Here is a 20,250-nt window from a genome sequence, read left to right as displayed (position 1 = left end):
TACTTGCTTTTCATTTGTTATTGCACTTAGTTGCTATCTGTCATTTTTGTGAAATACTCTAAAATATTTTATATCCTGATTACATCAACTTGAATTGTATAAAACTTATTTAACTTAAACTGCTGGATTTGAAAGCATGTATATTCTTTGCTGGAATTACTGAAAGTGAGCTATAATTGTGTAGCTCGTCACTATCTTCAGTTCCTTATTTATTATTGTTACTTGATGAGTTGGTTGAACTCATACTACACCCTGCACTTCGTGTGTAGATCCAGGTGTTCCCGGACATAGCAAGTATTGATTCTTTCGCACAGTTGATTTTTCGGAGATTCAGAGGTAGCTGTCGTGTTTCGCAGACCTTGCCTCTCATTCCCTATCTCCTTATTTATAGTATTTGATCTCAGACTGTTATGGACCGTATTTTTCAGACTTGTATTCATATTAGATGCTCATGTACTCAGTGACATCAGGTTTTGGTAGTGCTTGTATCGATATTTGCGAGATTTGTGAGTTGTGTTTAAATATCATATTTTCAAACTTAAAAGAAATTGTGGTAATTAGGTGGCCTAGGCTTTTGGAACATGTTAGAATTTTGGGTCGTGGTAATTATATTCATGCTTTTATAATAATATTAGTATCTATGAACGTGCGTTGAACGTTAATAATGGCACGTGATGATTTAAATATTTATTTATATGAAGGAACAATAAAAGTTAATTAATAAGATAAATTTTATGTATAATACTACAACAATCATCTAAATGCCAAAAAATATTACTTACATTAGCATAATATATGAATTTAAAATAAAAGGACATCATCAAAACTTACACAAATGATCAATTTTGTCATGTTAGTTAGATAATTATATATTATAGTTTAAAAGTATTTAATGCGACGGTATCTTAACGAACCCTTCTTTGTGGACAATATTGTTTTGTGTACGTTTCCTCCTAATGCTTTGGTTACTCTGCATTAACCAGAACTCGTGTTGTTGATGCTGATATCTCTCTTGAAAGTGCAACATACAGTTGTTCGTGCAAGAAAACATATTGCGGTAAATATAGTCCAATATTTAGGATGTTTGTCCTTGTGCTTTATTTATTATATTTGCAAAACATAAACAAACTAAAAATTATCTTCACACAAATTTAAAAGGATATTCCTTAGTTTCAGAAGACAAAAGTTGAATTCAGGGATAAGAATATACTTAGAAGCACATTGATCAATATCATAATTTTTGCATGTATGACGTTATTGTCAAAACTTCTATATACCATCTGTGTGCTGTTACATAAGCTATTCGGCGTATTTAAATTTTTTAGTAGCATGACTGGCATATTTTTCTTCTAAATCAACCTATATACAATGGAAGATCAACTTAGTCTATTATATATACGGTGACACTAACATACGTAAAAAAATAATAAACTTGACAACAAACATGTATGGTAGAAGGCCGTTTGATATTAAAGTATTTAAGTATTCTTCTTGGTAGTAATTATTGTTATGATTTTCTGCTGAGTCGGAAATAGGAAAATATTTTGTTCTTACTGTAAAATCTTGCAATCAACCTTTTATTTAGTTGATCAACTTATTCGTTTCTGACACGAAGCCAGAAGACACTGAGTATTGGATCTGTTCTTACTTTATATTTCTTATCAGTTGAATCTTTTTCATTTGAGGCCAGAATTATAACTTTGGCAAACTAGCTTTTACAGTCTCTTCTTTTGTCGATTTTGGAACTACTGGTAATACTTGACGTAAATTATCTCCCAAACTATTCATTTTTCACCAAACGGTTCATTAATATCCAATATATCTTTATAACTTCGTTTGACACTTAGCCATAAGTGTTTCATCCCATATTATCAATTTTTCTTTCCTTATAAATTTAGCTGCTTTGATATATTTGTGATGGTTATTTAAATTGTTTGAAGATGTATATCAAATCTAAAGTAGGTGGCATCACAATAAAATCGTTGTTGGTACACCACTTACTATTATTGCAAACAGTGTCATGCCTCTTGATATGATATTTGCAAGTAATGCATGACATAGAAATATTATTTTGATTCTTCCGGAGGCATCTACACAGAATAATCGCGTTATAGTAGAGTCGATTATTTATGATATAGTCTTGAAAGCTTGTTCTTGTTTAGGATTTAGCTTTGATTATGCTTTCTCAAACACTTGTATAGCATTTTGATTCTTAATAATATATTAACCTTTTTATTTTGTGTTTTAACACTCTTTTTAGTGAATAAATTTATGTACCCTAAGATGTTTTAAACTTGAATAAGAATTTTACTCATGTGATGAATTTAAAAACTAATTGAATTGGATTCTCTTGCTAAATAATTAATTAAGAGATTTAATCCTTTGATTCATAAAAAATAATTTATTCTATGTTGATTAAGATCTTAATATTAGTTCATCTCTTGTTTTGAATATTTAATATTAATTATAATTTTATCCACCATAAATTTTATTTTCAAAGAGTAAAAGATTGATATGACATTTCACTTTTAGATCTTTATGTCTATAGAGAATCATTAGTTGTATTGACTCTTACCAACCATTTTTTTCTCTCTTTCTCACACATTTATATTCTTAAATATTTTTTTAGTTGTTGTTTAATAATTGGATATTTTTTAATATTACACGAAAAATTGATAAACAAATATTATTTGAGTAGAAAAATAGTTCAAATATAATATAAAAATATATTATCGTGGGGATATTTTTTTTTCTCAATGTCAACTCTTTATGTAGTCCATTTAATATATTTGTTTTTTGGTATTGGACATTATGGAGTGGTAACGTATTACAAATACGGAGGATTCTGATGAAATTAATTTTATTAACATTCCTACATATTTTTAATAAGAATTTGATAGACAAATTTTTATTAATTTTAAAATATTAAATATTATAAATTAGCATAAAAGGTATTGTTGTCCAAAAAATAAGTTATTCCAGTTATGCGCTTTCCCTATGAGTTCTTCCGTTTAATATTTTAGGAATATTTTGGTATATTAATATTGTATTTATGCTTTTATAATAATATAGACTCTCTTTTTTTCTAAATGAATTTGGACAATATAATACATTCTCAAATTAAATTAGTAATAGGACAATATAATACGTTATCAAATTACATTAGTAATTACATGACTAAAAATATTTACTTGTTCAATTTTATATGAATTAGAGAGCCAGAAAGTAATTATACTAACATGATTCCTAAAGGTAATCATGTACGATTCCTAACGTATAGTATTATATCCTAAAACTAATAGGATTATAAGGCTAATATCTAGAATTCAGCTTGTGTCCTTTTATTATGAGTTATTATGCTTAATATTATAAAGTTATTTTTGTAAACTGATATTGTATTCATGCTTTTATAATAGTATAGATAGATATAGATATAGATTAATCCGCTAGCCACCCGATAAGATATCAGGCGGATTCGTATCGGTTTAGCTATTATCGGACGGTTTATCGGCCTAGTTAAATCTGTATTACAGAGGACTATTTTGGTCCTTCATGTTACACTATTACTAGTAAATACCAGCAAAAAACCAGTTTACTTTGCATGTATTCCCACAATTTTTACTGTTACCTTCAATGGTTGTAAAACACAAGCCATTGTTTGTTACTATCTTCTTTTGGCCAACAATTTGGTCCATCTTGTGGCATTAAGATCTCATTTACCTATATATTTATAACATGCAAAGAAAGGGATTGTTGGCATGTTATAGGTTTGAGCAACAGAAAAAAAATAAAAATTCTTCAACAGTGGATAAGTGAAACTATGGACAACAATTTGGTCCATCTTGTGGCATTAAGATCTCATTTACCTATATATTTATAACATGCAAAGAAAGGGATTGTTGGCATGTTATAGGTTTGAGCAACAGAAAAAAAATAAAAATTCTTCAACAGTGGATAAGTGAAACTATGGAAGGGATATATATATATAGTATAAATATAAATATTCTTAACGAGTTAACGGTTTATCCGATAAGAAAGTTGAATAATCCGCCCACAAACCGATAAGCCGTTAATAATAAAATTTCAATCCATTTCTCATCCGTTAAACTGATAACCAGATACCAATAAGCCATTAAGCCACTTTTGCGATTCGATTTTCGATTTCGATTTCGATTTGATTTTGGACACCCTTGTTGGTCGATGACGTGAAGGGAAAGAACGTAGAGCAAGTTAGAATCCCCAATTCTCAAGCATACAAAAATTGGGCTGAGATTTGTAGTATTTTATGAGTAATTGGCTAATCTTGGTGGTATGTTTTGCTCAGAGAGGTCAAATTGGATAGTGTTCTCAAATAATGATGAGATGGTGACTATATGCACCACAAGTTTAATCGGTACAAGAAGAGTATATCTAAGTGATATTAGATGGGATTGAGGTGCCTAAATGCAAGCTCATTGTGCTAGGAGAATGAAATGATAGATGGAATATATCATACGGTTAATATAGAGAAGTTCTATTCAGGGGCCGAAACAATGATATCGGGTTTAATTGAATCTATAATTTTTAACGCGGAACATGGATTTATATGTAAAAATCGACTAAAATTACAATAAACAGTACATATGAACTTGAAACTTTAAAAGTAGGAGTTCAATACTAAAAACCTTATAGGTTGAACTTATAAATTTTAAATCTTAAATCCACCCATGATTCTATCGGATTATTATATGATAGAAGGATGCCTATCAAGTAACATTATGTGACAAAAATATCGGTGTATTATCTGAAATTTGCTTGCTAGTTGCTTTCAAATTGTCCGAAGTTAAGCTTTGGCAAGCCAAACTCCAGACACGTATAGTTTCAAATCGCACATCAGAAATTGATTTAAAGTTGCTAAACTTAAAAAAACTTAGGAATTTCAATTATGTCTTAAATGAGTACCTGAAATTGGCCATCTGTGCACTTCTCTTCTCCTCCCCCTCCCCCCCCCCCCCCAAACAAAAAATATCCGGGTGCGATTTTTCAAATGAAAAGTATAAAGAGAAACAATTTAGATGAAATCTTCAAAATTAACAGATATAAACCTACGATTTATTTTCTTTTTCTAAAGCCCTTTACTAAAATAATAAGAAAGAATTGTCTAAAAGTATAATTATTTTCCTTGATGTCAGAGGCAACATTAACACAATACCATCTGTGGTATCCCACAAGGCCACAATTTGTATTTACAAGTAGAACACTGCCAACCAATGAAGCTATAATACTCTTGGATATTGTTTTCTTGTGGCTTAACACTTGACCATGAGTCAGTGATAAATATTTATATAAATGATACTTATTTCATATTCGTTTCTTTGGTGTAAACACCATATGCTATTGTCAGTAATGTCATAATTAGGTGTATTACAAAGGTTGCGAAATGCAACGAGATACAAATCAACATCCTATACCAATACAAACATTAAAAAGAAACATCATAAATATTTAAAAAGAATTCATATGACTACAAAATGCTACATTCCTTCCAACTCAACAAATAAAAGGGAAAAAAAGAGAGGAGGTCCATTACAATTAATCACTATTCTCATTACATCATCAATAAGCTAGGAGTGGATTGCTTCACATGATAAATAAAACAAGAAAGGGCGCCCAAAATCCAGAGCTAATTAATGTCATTATACGATTCCTGTGTGGCTGCAACCTTCACTTCCTCTTGCCATAAACTCACCAATCACTTTGTGCTTGAAATAGAAATTTTACTGGACATATAAAAACCATATATGAGCTAGTCAATTGAGAGAGATATAAAGCAGAAATGAGTATGAAAATAGCGATTATGCATAAGAATGTATCTCAACACCGAGTGGGAATTAATTGAAGCTTGTAGGCGACTTGCAATTTCATTAGTCTAAGACTGGATAGAGACTCTGAAATCACAATTTTGATAAGTGTTTCTTCGATATCCCTGGCTGAATCTTCAACATCGGTATTGCATGACTTTACCTCAATGCATTTTAAATGTACCATTTCACCAAAATAAGAAGGGATTGCTTGAGCAAGTAACAAGGAATGCAAAACCAATTGCTGAAGGCAGGGAAAAGCTAAGCCTCTTCAGATACTCCCCATGTTTTGAGTTCGATATATTCAAGTTTCAAGAACTCATTATCTCTCACTTCCCATTCTTCACTTTCAAATTCAGGTCCATGCAGTTTGAGTACTTCAAGCTCGGGAAGGTTGGCAATGGTTGAAATTTCAGCAAGTGGCAGAGGCAAATTGCATAATGTCAATTTCTTGAGACAAGATGGGAAGTTGAACTTTGAAGGTCCTACTTGTGGAATGTGGGAAAAGATCATCTTTAGTGATTCAAGTCTGAGATAAGGAGTGCAATACAGGAAACCGATTTTTGTTCTTTCCAGAACCCCATGATTTGGCAAATACACATCTTAACTTTCGAAGATTTGGTGTTTTTTTCACTGTAGTTTCCATATTTTCCACACTAGAAAAACATGGTGTTGAAATCACGGCCAAATTCTCCAATTTTGAATGGCTCCCGTAAAGGATTTCTTTTGCACCTTGAAGTTTGAACACTGCTTTATCACTAATGAATACATGTCTCAACCTAGCCAGCTTCCAAAAAGTATCTGGCAGTAATACTGTTCCTCTAATTCGTCCGACTATAAATGTTTTGAGATTCCAAAGATTCTCTATAGATGATGGGACAGAATTCTTAGTAGTTCGAAGAGCAAGGTACCTTAGATGGTTAAGGTCAATGGGAAAAGAATCAACATCAATGTACTCCAAATCCAACACCCTAACAAACTTGAAGTTGGCAAAGAAGTTTGAGGCTTGTTTCATGGAAGAGAACGTATTTTCACCGATCTCCCTAAATAAAACTGAACGAGCATGCGAGCAGAATGTAATCCACCCAGCAAGATTATCTCGCTCACAGTAAAACAATAAGCGACGTTGCCTAGGCTTTTGAGAAAAATTATGTGGAAGATTTGCATCATGATCTCTGGTAATGAAGAAATTAAGCAGGATATATGAGACATGCAAAAGAATGATATAGTAAAAAACAGAAAAAAAACAAGAAGTAGAGAGACGTACTACATAAGAAGAGGTAAATACCTTTTTAGCCACAATAGACAATTCTCTTTCTCAGCTTTTCCCTTGCATAATTCGAGCACTATATATGCCGTGTACAAGGCATGCATGCTTTGAGCTTCCCATTGTATCTCCTCTTAGTAACAATAACAAGGTTTCTTCCAACAAGATCCTCCACGTACTCTTCTGCAATATCCTCTAGAGCCTTCTCCTTATCATTTTCTATGAGACCCTCCGCGATCCATAAGTTTGTTAACTCTGAGACTAAAATCTCCCTCTCCTCTAAAAATGCTCCAAAATATAAAAAGCATGGTTTCATCTTATGAGGTAGATTTTTGTAACTTGTACTAAATCCTTTGATTCATCCTCGATTTTTTCACCTAAGCTCAAACAATTCCATTTGTTTCCAGCACTGTTCTTTCTTCTCCATCCTTGCGAGAAGACCCCCGACTAGAACAATGGAAAAAGGTAGCCCTTTACACTTTTTTGCAATCTAGCTCTTTCCCAACTTCCTTTAGCTCCTCCGGGCACATTTCTTCCCCAAACACCTTTCTTTGTAATAACGACCAACTTTCTTCTCCAGTTAGCATACTAAGATGATATGGATCAGTAAAGCATTTAGCGTAACTAGCAAATATCTGGTGTATGGTAGTCAGAACAATTCGGCATGTCCTTAAATCAACCCAAACATTTGTTTCCCACACATCATCAATGATTAAGAGCTATCTTCCCTTTCTGAATAAAACTTTTTTTAGTCTAGCAGCTAATTCACTATCATCTTCTTCACTAAGATAAGTACGCTCATCATTCAAGATGGAAAGTAGCAAGTATCTACGTATGTATACCCGAGAAACACGATACTCTCCACGAAAATTGAAATGAGAGACAATTGCTTTATCATCTTTAAAACTTTGGGCCAGGGTTGTCTTACCAATTCCAGGCATACCAATACTCGGGATAACATCTAGATTTCGTGATCCTCCAAGTAGTCGGACCTTTTATGGTTTCCCTCACCTTCTCAAAACCCACCAATTGATCTTTGCCAGCGGCAGGGGAAGCAGTTTTCTCCTCCTTTTCCTCAAGTTCTGTCAGCTTTGTCTTAATAAGCTTAATCTCCTTAATGATGTCCGAGAGCCATATTTTTAGAGGAATCTCTGTCATTACAAAAGAACCAATTATGTACTCAACCTCATATGCCTTATTAATGAGTCTTGCAGTAAAACCTTGAAGTTCCTCCCGCTTATCAATTCCTCGTACTGCTATGCCCTTGAGGGAAGTTTTGAGCTCCTCATACACCACTTCAAGCTGGTAATTCAAAGAAGCAAGTGAATCGCAGTGGCTGTAAAGAAGCTCCTTCAAGCTATCAATGAGGAAATCGAAAAGGCCCAATGTATCATTCTTAGGCAAAAGGGATTGTACCTCCTCTCGGATGTCAAGGTAAATTTCTGTCCTGAGGCGCTGAATCTTTTCAGCTAAAAGAAGCAAGTCTCTTTTCCTTTCTCCGTCGTTCCTTCTGCTGTTATACAATAAGTAAACAACGAGTCCAGCATGAATGACCAAAGTCTGAATAACTCGGTGGAAATGTGCAAAAGAGTCTCGATGAATCCAGTTGCCGGTTCAATTGAAGACATGGGAGGAGTGCTTGATGACAACACATTTTTCAGGATGCTCGTGTAGATTTTGCGGACCCCTGGCTCAATAGGCTTGATCCTTTTCTCAAGCAAATCAGAAACCAAATTAGTAAATTTTGGAGCAACTGATTTGCTGTCTTGAGGTTCTGGCAAATACGTGCTGTGTGGATAGCCAAGACTTCAATAATTTCTGCCAGCGGCTTTTGAGTTCTGAACTGAATTTTTCCAGAAAGCAGACAAAGTTCTTGAGCGCTCTCAACTCCCCTTTGACCAACTCAATTAGAGCCTTGACCTCAAAATACATGCTCGCAACAGGCGGCTTGCCAAGGCGAACAATCAGCAGATTATCAAGATTCTGTACAACGTTGTCTATAACTTCCATCACAAGTTCGGACTGCTCCCAGAAATTTTTAAAATTTCTCTCTGTTTCTCCATTTGAATGACTGAATCGTTGCCAGCACTTCAGAGGTGTCGTGTTCAAATTTACGAGGGTCTTTGCTACCCCCAATGATATAATAATCCTTTTGGAAAAGATCTTCTGCATAAGTCAGGAAACTTTTGAGCGTCATGTCAGGCTGCACACGGAACAGTACACCGAGAAACCATAGTTCTGTCTTTGTCACGCCTCCTTTTTCCCGAAAGGGGAGTTAGAGAGTTTTTCCAATTAAATTGATATTAATCGAAATGAGATTATTTATTTATTCAGAGTCGTCACTTGGAATAATTTATGGTGTCTCAAGTCACCGGTTTATTTTTAAATCCCAAATTGAGAAAATTGACTCTTATTTATAGTTCGCGAACACAGAAGACCGGGTAAAGAATTCTGTTAACCCGAAAGAAGGTGTGAGGCACTCTCGAGTTCCGTGGTTTTAGCACGGTCGCTTAACAATTAATACTTGGCTTAATTATCTGATTCATTACATTGTTTAAAAACTTATTGTGCATTTTACCTTTAAAACCGCTTTTAGTACTTATGGAATTTATTTGAGCAAGTCGCGATATTGTGCACTTGTCATTTGGTACATGTTGCAAACCGCGTCACATGAAATGCACCCGCGATTTACGACATGTTTATTTTTATTATTTGAAGTTATGGTCGGGTGACATGAAATGCACACCCAAATTTGGATTTATGTATCGTGACCATACCACGGGAACCGTACCCTTGGCCACGATTATTATTAATCGCGCCTAAAGCAACTGCCGATATATAGTTGTTTATTCAACTGTTTGAGATCATGTACTGGGGTCTATAGCTAAGGAGTCAATGTTGGGATAAATTACAGATAAGGTTGAAGAACTTAATGACGGGAATTTCTGAGCCATGGAAGTTTGAATTAATTGACAACGCACATACCAACAGAATAAATTGATGGATGAAATTGGATCACAATCTAACTTTTGAGGAATTTCGCATGCATAACCGGAAATGAATTAATAGCCACTTTGGACATTGCAGTGATAGCCACTTTAGAGTAATAGCCAATTTTAGCCTTCATTTTCCAGCCAATTAATCAACTCAAATGCTAAAACTTACAATAACAGATACACATAACAAGTCTAAGAACCATAACAGATTTAGAACATAATGATTTCAGAACTTAACAAAACTTAACAATAGAATCATATTCAATTAATCATATTCATATTTTAGCTACTAACTTTCATCGGCCAAACATTCACATGTACTGCCACGAAGGATGGATTTAATCTTTGAGACTTCTCTTCTTTTTTTTTCTTTTATTCTAGATTGAGACTTCTTCCTTTGGTCATCTCGGACCGTCAGCTCGTATTCTTGAGGCGAGCTTCTGCTACTTCTAACTTGAATTGAATTCTGAAATGACTTCCCTCGTTCTTCAGGTGGGCGCCTGATGCTGACTTAAAACCTGAAATGAATTCTCTCATTCTCCAGGTGGGCGCCTGATGACTTACACTTGAAATGAATTCCCTCATTCTCCAGGTGGGCGCCTGATGCTGACTTAAAACTTGAAATAAATTCCCTCATTCTCCAGGTGGGCGCCTGCTGACTTAAAAACTTGAAATGAATTCCCTCGTTTTCCAGGTGGGTGCCTGATATTGACTTATCACTTGAAATGAATTTCCTAATTCTCCAGGTGGGCACCTGATGTTGACTTAAAACCTGAAATGAATTCTCTCGTTCTCCAGGTGGGTGCCTGATGACTTACACTTGAAATGAATTCCCTCGTTCTCCAGGTGGGCGCCTGATGACTTAAAACTTGAAATAAATTCCCTCATTCTCCAGGTGGGCGCCTGCTGACTTAAAAACTTAAAATAAATTCCCTCATTTTCCAGGTGGGTGCCTGATGACTTAAAACTTGAAATAAATTCTCTCGTTCTCCAGGTGGGCGCCTAATGACTTAAACTTGAAATGAATTCCCTCATTCTCCAGGTGGGCGCCTGATACTACAACAAAATAGACAAAACAAAAGAAACTTTTCTACCCCAGTTTGCACTAGGAAGATTTGTGAATTGTTAGCAGAACTATAAATCACTTATGTTATTGATGAATGATGCAATGATGAGAGTAAAATTAAAGACTCGACTAGGATGTGCATCTCCTAAAGAAATAAAAATCTGAAAAACCTAAACTAGGAAGTGTGTCTCCTAAATTTGAGATTGAGCTTGCGGAAAATGAGGGAAAATGAGATTGACCCTTTCTTTTTTTAAAAAAAAAAAAAAATCCAGACTTCCCTTTTTTCTTAACTTATTATCCTAGGAGAAAATTCATTAGACTAGATTTTAATCTTAGGAGAAAAATTCATCAGACTAAGATTTTGATCCTAGGAGAAAATTCATCAAACTAAGTCTTTTTTCTTTTTCTTTTTTTGGTATCTTAGGAGAAAGATTCATCAGACTAAGATTTCGATCCTAGGAGAAAATTTATCAGACTAGGTCTCTTTTTTATTATCTTAGGAGAAAGATTCATCAGACTAAAACGTTTATCCTAGGAGAATGATTCATCAGACTAAGACTTCGATCCTAGGAGAAAGTTCATCAGACTAGGTCTTTTTTTTGTTATCTTAGGAGAAAGATTCATCAGACTAAGATTTCTATCCTAGGAGAAAATTCATCAGACTAGGTTTTCTATCTTAGGAGAAAGATTCATCAGACTAAGATTTTGATCCTAGGAGAAAAATCATCAGACTAGGTCCTTTTTTTTTTATCTTAGGAGAAAGATTCATCAGACTAAGATTTCGATCCCAAGAGAAAATTCATCAGACTAGGTCTTTTTTTGTTATCTTAGGAGAAAGATTCATCAGACTAAGATTTCTATCCTAGGAGAAAATTCATCAGACTAGGTTTTCTATCTTAGGAGAAAAATTCATCAGACTAAGATTTTTATTGGGAGAAAATCCATCAGACTAGGACTTTTTATCCTAAGAGGAAAAATGTGAAGAGCAATGGCAATATTTCATGCACACTAGCAAGACAAATAAAGGCAAAGATTTGAGAAACTTCCCTTTGTCGGCTCTTTTTCTTTTTCTTTTTCTTTTTCTTTTTCTTTTTCTTTTTCTTTTTCTTTTTCTTTTTCTTTTGAACCACTTTCCTTGCATTGCTTTGTTCCTGTTTCAAACAAAGGAAATTTTGTCGGTTTTAAAAGTGGTGGTCGGTTTGTGGCCTTGAGTCTTGGGCAGCTTGGCTTTTGCTCAATCAGCTTGAGTCAGTTTCAAGAGACATTTTGCTCTGCATCAACCCTGATTGTTTCACACTCAATACCATTTGTATTTGTGGCTCAATCAGCCTTATCTCAAAAAAGAGATTTCTTTTCTTGGATAACCTTTTCTGATATCTTGAATGGCTTTTCTTTTGGAGCAATTTGTCTGTCAGAGAGAATTACAACCGGTAAGAGCCTTTTGCACGATGTGCACACTTCATAGTCCTTGTTCGGTACTATAGAGAATCTCTGATTAACCTTGAGGTTATCTTTGCTTGCTTTACCCGAATAGACTGACATATTTTGGGGGGAAGCCTTTGCGTCAATCTTCAAGGCATGTTGACAGTAACAACTGAGTGTGCTGGCCAAATTTACTTTGTGCAACTGAAAAGCTGGTAGCAGATTTTGAAATCTTTTCTTACTTATTTTGACAAGGACTGACTAAGAGTGAAGGGACACAATGGTGCAAAGAAACAGTATTAACAAGAAGTGCCTCTGTCGGGAAGGACAGAAGGAAAGAGTTTTTTTTTTTTTTCAATAGCTAGCCTTAATGATCATGACATGCATTTTGGACTTAGCGGTCTGATCTATCAAACTGACCAAATCTTTCCTTTTACCATTCTTATGATTTTGAAGTCGGGCTTGTTCGTGCCAATCCTTTGCATCAGCTTCACGACTCACTATCGACTAATGGTGCCCCGAGGAATTTTCACGAACAAGTCTCTCTCATTTATTCATCTCTGCTTACTGTCGTCTTACAGTGCCCGTGAGGGTTTTCACTAGTAAGACTCTCTCATTTTTTCTTCTTTATTTTTCTTTTTCTTTTGTTTTCTAGTGTGAGCAACTGACAGTGTTTTATGTTACGTGACAACCGTTGCTCATTGCATGCTTCTCTTGGCATTCTTGAAGGCATATCGGGAGGTCTTTATTCGGAAGGTTTTTGGATAGGGTTGGAAAGAAAGGACGGCATAAGGCTCAAAATACACTCAAAATGAGGGGTTGTAGACTTACAACTCTTGGATTTGACTCTTTCAAAAGTGGAATAAAATCTTTGTCCCAGTTTCTGATACTTGGGATTTTTGGATTTTTTTTTTATTTTTTATTTTTAATTCTTATTTGGTTGAACTTCAAACATATGACCTAACTTTTTTTTCATCTTTCTTTCTTTTTCTTTGTCTTCTTTTTTTCTTTTTTTTCTTCTCTTTTATTATCTTTTTTTTTTAAACAAGTTGCCCCAGCTTTTATTTTCTGGGGGCATGGACCTTTGACTGTTCTTTTCTTTTTTCTTTTTTTTTCACTTGAATTTTCTAAGAGTTGCCCAGTATGTACTCTTGGGGTATGGACTTTTCTTTTTATTTTTTTTATATTCTTTTTTTTCATTTCTTTTTTTTTTGACTTTTGACTCTAAACTTGATTCCAAAAGAGGGTGGTCAAAGAAAATAACACAGGCTCAAAAGGTGTAACAAAGGGTATAAAGTATTTGAGTAGCAGAACAAAGGGCCTCCTAGCCTCTAGAGTGCCAATCATGATTTCCTTTCGCGACACAGCATTGATGAACATGTCTGTCTTCTTGGTGTGTCGTGGTCGGAAGACACTTTTCACCCATTAATGTCAAACTTTTCAATAAACTTCAATTGATTCTTCCTTAAACCCGACATTCACAATGATTTGAAGGTAAAGATCATTAACCTCCTCGGGTCATTTTATTCGAGCTTAATTCCAAAGTGTTTCAACTCTTTATTCATCCTCAAAAGTTCCTTTTTCTCATTTATCCAATTCAAGCTTAAATCAGTTTTCTAAGATCTGGCCAAAAATTCTGCGTGCATGTCATATCACTAAAACTAGCGGGAAAAGAACTAAGCATGGAATGACACAAAAGGACAAACTGTATTTCATTAAGTAAACAACAAGACAAATAACCTAAAATCTGAGTTACAACCCTAAAATAACCCGGCTAATGAAAATAGCAACAAAACAGACAGACAAGACCCACACAAGCAAAATAGAGAGATAGAAGGGTTTGACTCAATAAAACAAATAAAATCTGGATCACCCTGGAATAACCCAGATAATAGAAAAAACATCAAAACAAGCTAACAAGATTCCTTCCTAGTGAGGAGGGAATGACTTTTCAATTGCTAAGCTTGACATTTAGCCACAAATTTGCTCATCAGAATCACCATGGCCTTCTCCAATTTCAGTCGGCAAGTTCCCGAGAGGATTCTCATACTCCATGTCACCCATCATGTGCATGTAAAGGATTCTGCGTGATATTCTGGGTGTCATTATCTTGGATCACAATCAGTTTTTCCTGGATCATCCTTTCTATTTCTCTTTTCAAATCCTGACAACTTTCAACATTGTGCCCCTGGGCGGAATGGTATTCACACCTTTTAGAAGGGTCAAAGCTTCTTGCACGTGGGTCCACATGATTTGGAGGAATAGGTGCAATCATGTCATAATGCTTTAATTTCTCAAACACACTTGCATAGGACTCTCCTATTGGTGTAAAATTATCTTTCAACATTTGTTCCCCTCTATACCCCTGGCTTGGATGTGGGTTATAAGGCACTTGAAAATTTTGTGGAGGCTGATGGAGATTTTGCGGTGCTAGTGCTCGCCTTCTGGGGTGTCTTGGTGGCTGGACAACATACTGAAGTGGAGCAATAGAGTATTGTGGGTTCTGAGGTGGATAATAGTGCTCAGGGGAATCATCAGAAACCTGATGAGGCTGCTCATACCTTCGAGATGTTCTCCTAGGACCTCTTCTCGACCTTATTGTCATCATGGTTTCTTCATCCTTCTCATTCGTGTTACTAAAATTATCATATTCAATGTGGACAGCCTGAGTTGCAGCTTTGAGAACTGCTTGACTTATAATTTTGCCTGTCTTAAGGCCATTCTCAACCATTTCCCCAATTTTGATTGCTTTCGAGAAGGATTTGCCCACTGCGGACATCATGTTTTGAAAATAATTTATCTCTTGAGCCTGAAGGAAGAAAGTGATTAGCTCGTGGTCATCCATGGGTGGCTTAACTCTAGCTGCTTGCTCTCTCCATTTAATGGCATATTCCCCAAAACTTTCAGTTGGTTTCTTCTTCAGGTTTGAAAGGGAATTGCGGTCTGGGGCGATATCTATGTTGTATTGGAACTGTTTGACAAAGGCCTGGGCCATGTCATCCCAGACATGCCAGTGAGAGGTTTCTTGATCCATAAACCATTCAGAGGCTACCCCTATCAGGCTTTCCTCGAAATAAGCCATTACTAGTTCTTCTTTTCCCTCCACACCTCTTAGTTGATTGCAATACCTTTTCAGGTGGGCTATGGGGTCTCCGTGTCCATCATACTTTTCAAATTTAGGAGTCTTGAAACCAAGTGCCAAACGAACACTGGGGAACATACATAGATCCTTGAAGGCAATACTCTTCTGACCTGCCGACCCTTGCATGTTTTTCAACTTTTGTTCTAAGCTTTTCACTCTTTGGGTCATTTCTTCTTGTACCATCTTTCGGGTAGGCTTCTCAATTTTTGAAGAAAGATCAAATAGGTACGAGTGGTACTCAGGAGAATGGTATTGTTCTTGCTGGGTAGCAGATTGTGACTCATGACTTTTCTTTTGTACCACTGTTGGCTGTGGGATAGTGAAAACGGGCATAACAGCAGTGATTGTCTGATTGGTTGTCAATGGCACACTTTGGGAGCGCGCAACAAAAGTTCCAATTGTAGTCGTACAGTTGGGATAAAGACTGAACCCAAATGGATAGGATCGATCAGACAATGAGACAGGAGTGGTAATAGTCAAGATGGGTGTGAATTTTGGGAAAATATGAGAAAGGGGTGGTCCTTGACCATTGGCCGATGCTTGACACATTTCAGTCATTTGCTGTTTCGGTATTCTATTTTTCTCAACCACAATAGACTCTTGTTGAACCCTCTGACCCCGAGTCTCTTGACCACTCGTAACAGCTTCAATGTCAGTTGTCAATGACATTTTTCTTTCGGATTTTATGTTGCCAACTTGCCACAAACTGACCACCTTAAACTTTCTTCTATGATTCAAAATAAGAGACACGTTAGAATGGACTCAGTCGGTCCTTATTATCATCATCATTTTTTATTTTATTTTTTTTCATTTTCATTTCATTTTTCATTTTTTTTTTTGTCGAACCTGATGTGGGTTGCCTACGTATCATGTGGGAACATGAATCAGATCGTGCGTAGTTCGGGAGGATTATGAATAGGTAAATAAGCTAACACTTTTTTTTACTTTTGAAAATACTTAGACAATGAAAGCATTTAGAAAAAGAATATTTACTTTTTTGCAATTTTGTTTTTGTTAAATATTCGAAAGAAAGGCTTTTAAAGATGAAAGAAAATATTTTTGGACTTTTGATTTTGGTTTTTTGATTTTGATTTTTTTTTTTTGAAATTTTTGAAAGAAAGACTTCTAAAGAAGAAATAAAATATATTTTGTATTTTTGATTTTTTTTTGAATTTTGGGAAAAAGACTTCTGAAAAAAAGGTAGAAAATATTTTTTATGATTTTGATTTCATTTGTTTTCTTTTTCTAATGAAAGACTCCTACAAATAAAATATTTTTTTGATTTAAAAAATTTCTTATTTTTTATTTGTTTGGGATTTTCTAAAAAAAAGACTCCTAAAGAAGAAATTAAAGGAAAATATTTTTGAATTTTTAAAAAAAGGGGGCCGGAACCGATTAGGTTTGCCTAAGTATCTCACATCCGGTGAGAATCAGACCCGCATAGTTCTGCCAGTTTTGACGAAATAAAGGAAATAATGACTTTTGAAAATATTGGCTTATTTTCTCTTTCTTTCTTTTTTTAAATTTTCGGTAGAGTTTCGAAATATTTCAAATACCTACCTCACTCTTGTTTTACTTTTTTGTGATTTTCTTTTTTTTCTTTTTTTTTTTGTGATTTTTCTTCCCTATTCTAGAAGCGAGTCAACATGCAAGTCGAAGCAAATAAATGCACAAGTAGCAAGTAAAATGCATCAGGATGGTCCTTTAATTTTGGGTACACCTATCCTAGACGGACCCAACCCCTGTGTTGAATCCCCTAGGTCAAATGCACGTGATGCAAGCAAACGTACCTACTAGGGATCCGGCATGAGGTTGTGTTATTCTAAGTTTAAATCTTGGGTGTATTGTTCTAGACTTGGCTAACCCGAGCGGACAACTCGAGCCGGGAGGGGGGGGAGCGTACCGGGAATACAGAAGCTTCACCGGCTTTGCAACTTGTCCGAATCTCGTTCTAAAATTAGGATATGGCTCTAACAGGAAAAAAGCCACGCGAAGCGCACGCTCCCCAGAAGATTTAGAAAACTCAGAGAAAATGAGGGTTTCGTAGCAGTTTTATATACAGTTCACGGCGATATCAAAGCGGTAAAAAGTGGCATTTAGCACATTAGGCTCAAACACATAAAAATCAGATAATAAACAAAAACAAAGTATAACAATTATTCTAAGCTCGAATTCTGAACCCTAAACCAGAAGTTCTGGGTTCTTGTCCCCAGCAGAGTCGCTAGAGCTGTCACGCCTCCTTTTTCCCGAAAGGATAGGGGAGTTAGAGAGTTTTTCCAATTAAAGTGACATTAATCGAAATGGGATTATTTATTCATTCAGAGTCGCCACTTGAAAATATTTATGGTATCCCAAGTCACCGATTTATTTTTAAATCCCAAATCGAGAAAATTGACTCTTATTTATAGTCCGAGAACACAGAAGACCGGGTAAGGAATTCTGTTAACCCGAAAGAAGGTGTGAGGCACTCCCGAGTTCCGTGATTTTAGCACGGTCGCTTAACAATTAATACTTGGCTTAATTATCTGATTCATTACATTGTTTAAAAACTAATTGTGCATTTTACCTTTAAAACCGCTTTTAGTATTTATGGAATTTATTTGAACAAGTCGCGATATTGTGCACTTGTCATTTGGTACATGTTGCAAACCACGTCACATGAAATGCACCTGCGATTTACGACATGTTTATTTTTATTATTTGAAGTTATGGTCGGGTCACATGAAATGCACACCCAAATTTGGATTTATGTATCGTGATCATACTACGGGAACCGTACCCTTGGCCACGATTATTATTAATCGCGCCTAAAGCAACTGCCGATATATAGTTGTTTATTCAACTGTTTGAGATCATGTACTGGGGTCTATAGCTAAGGAGTCAATGTTGGGATAAATTACAGATAAGGTTGAAGAACTTAATGACGGGAATTTCTGAGCCATGGAAGTTTGAATTAATTGACAACGCACATACCAACAGAATAAATTGATGGATGAAATTGGATCACAATCTAACTTTTGAGGAATTTCGCATGCATAACCGGAAATGAATTAATAGCCACTTTGGACATTGCAGTGATAGCCACTTTAGAGTAATAGCCAATTTTAGCCTTCATTTTCCAGCCAATTAATCAACTCAAATGCTAAAACTTACAATAACAGATACACATAACAAGTCTAAGAACCAGAACAGATTTAGAACATAATGATTTCAGAACTTAACAAAACTTAACAATAGAATCATGTTCAATTAATCATATTCATATTTTAGCTACTAACTTTCATCGGCCAAACATTCACATGTACTGCCACGAAGGATGGATTTAATCTTTGATTCTAAGAATGATCCAAACAATAGCAATTAAGAAGCAGACATGTCTCAAATCTGAAGACAGATATGATGTTATAATCGAAAGGTGATATTCAATTAATACTATGGACATTACATGAAGCAAGAAGCAAAGAGGGGTACCTGGAGCGCAAGTCTACAGCTCCAAAAAGCAGATAAAAGGCGAAGAAATCGGCTGATTGGTGCCTCAACGAAGTAAACTTTCTTCAATAAAGCAAGACTTGTACAATATGAGTATCTTTCAACCAGCAAAAATTGAACTTCTAAATGCAGTGAAATCAACGACTTCAACTGAATTTACAATTCAAATGCTCGGACTGTTTTGAAGCTCACAAGCAACAAGATCGCGAACAGAACCTCGGCAGGCGACGGACTGACCGAACTTCGCCGGAGAAACTCAAATCTCGCCGACGAACTCGAACTCTACTCAAGCCGGAGAACAATGAAGCTCAAAGAGCTGACTGGAATTGAAATTTGGTGCGTTTTCGGAGTTACGGCGGGGCTTATTTGAGTTGGATTTTTATGTTATTTTGAAGCTATTTTCAGCTAGTTCTTATGGTGAGAAGGACAGTGGTTTATCGTTCAAGCACAGTTGAATATCGGTGATTTTTTTTGAGGTTTCAGTGGAGATAAGGAAGAATGAGAAGATGGAAAGCTACTGATTTTTCGTCAAAGGAGGTGTGGCCAATTTTTTACCCTTTGTCCGGTGGTCCTCGCCCTTTTTGTTCTCTGTTTTCCCGTCCCCTCTCTAATTTCAGATCTATTCCTCCTTTACTCTTTCGTGCGTCTGTGTGTTCGTCTAGGTAGGTGTTATTTGTATGAAATTGCTAGGAAAGTGGACGTGAATTAGTTATGAGACGATGATAAAAGAGAATCTTTTTGTCACGTGACAATTTTCCATAGGTTCCTTTTTTTTTTTTTTTTTTAAGGTAATCTAAAATTTAAATTATTACACTAATATTTTAAACTAGATAAAATATAAGAAACTACTAAGAAAAGTTATAAAATTATTAATCTTACCAAATTAAAAGAAACATAGATTTTTTGTAAATTTTCTTTTCTTTTTGCAAATAAAACACAACTAATATCTAAAAATGTGACTCTTTTTGTATGATTTTAATTTTATCAAATAAACCTGCTAAAATAATTGAAATAAAGGTTAAAATATG

At 35.2% G+C, this 20,250-nt stretch overlaps 1 long non-coding RNA gene and 1 pseudogene across 1 annotated transcript; both read right to left on the bottom strand.

Moving 5' to 3' along the window:
- Window positions 1-5,349: 5,349 nt before the first annotated feature.
- Window positions 5,350-19,974, bottom strand: LOC142166926 (uncharacterized). The gene is made up of 2 exons (XR_012697446.1): window positions 19,205-19,974; window positions 5,350-5,759 (listed from the first exon to the last, which is right to left on the bottom strand). It is a non-coding gene; the product is annotated as an uncharacterized LOC142166926 (long non-coding RNA).
- On the bottom strand, window positions 5,766-9,117 carry LOC142167454 (putative late blight resistance protein homolog R1C-3; annotated as a pseudogene).
- Window positions 19,975-20,250: the final 276 nt, after the last annotated feature.

The sequence above is a fragment of the Nicotiana tabacum genome, chromosome 12 (assembly GCF_000715075.1).
Source record: "Nicotiana tabacum cultivar K326 chromosome 12, ASM71507v2, whole genome shotgun sequence".
NCBI classification, from domain to species: domain Eukaryota; kingdom Viridiplantae; phylum Streptophyta; class Magnoliopsida; order Solanales; family Solanaceae; genus Nicotiana; species Nicotiana tabacum.
The sequence above is the reverse complement of the archived record's forward strand: the minus strand, read 5'-3'. Positions and strand labels throughout refer to the sequence as shown.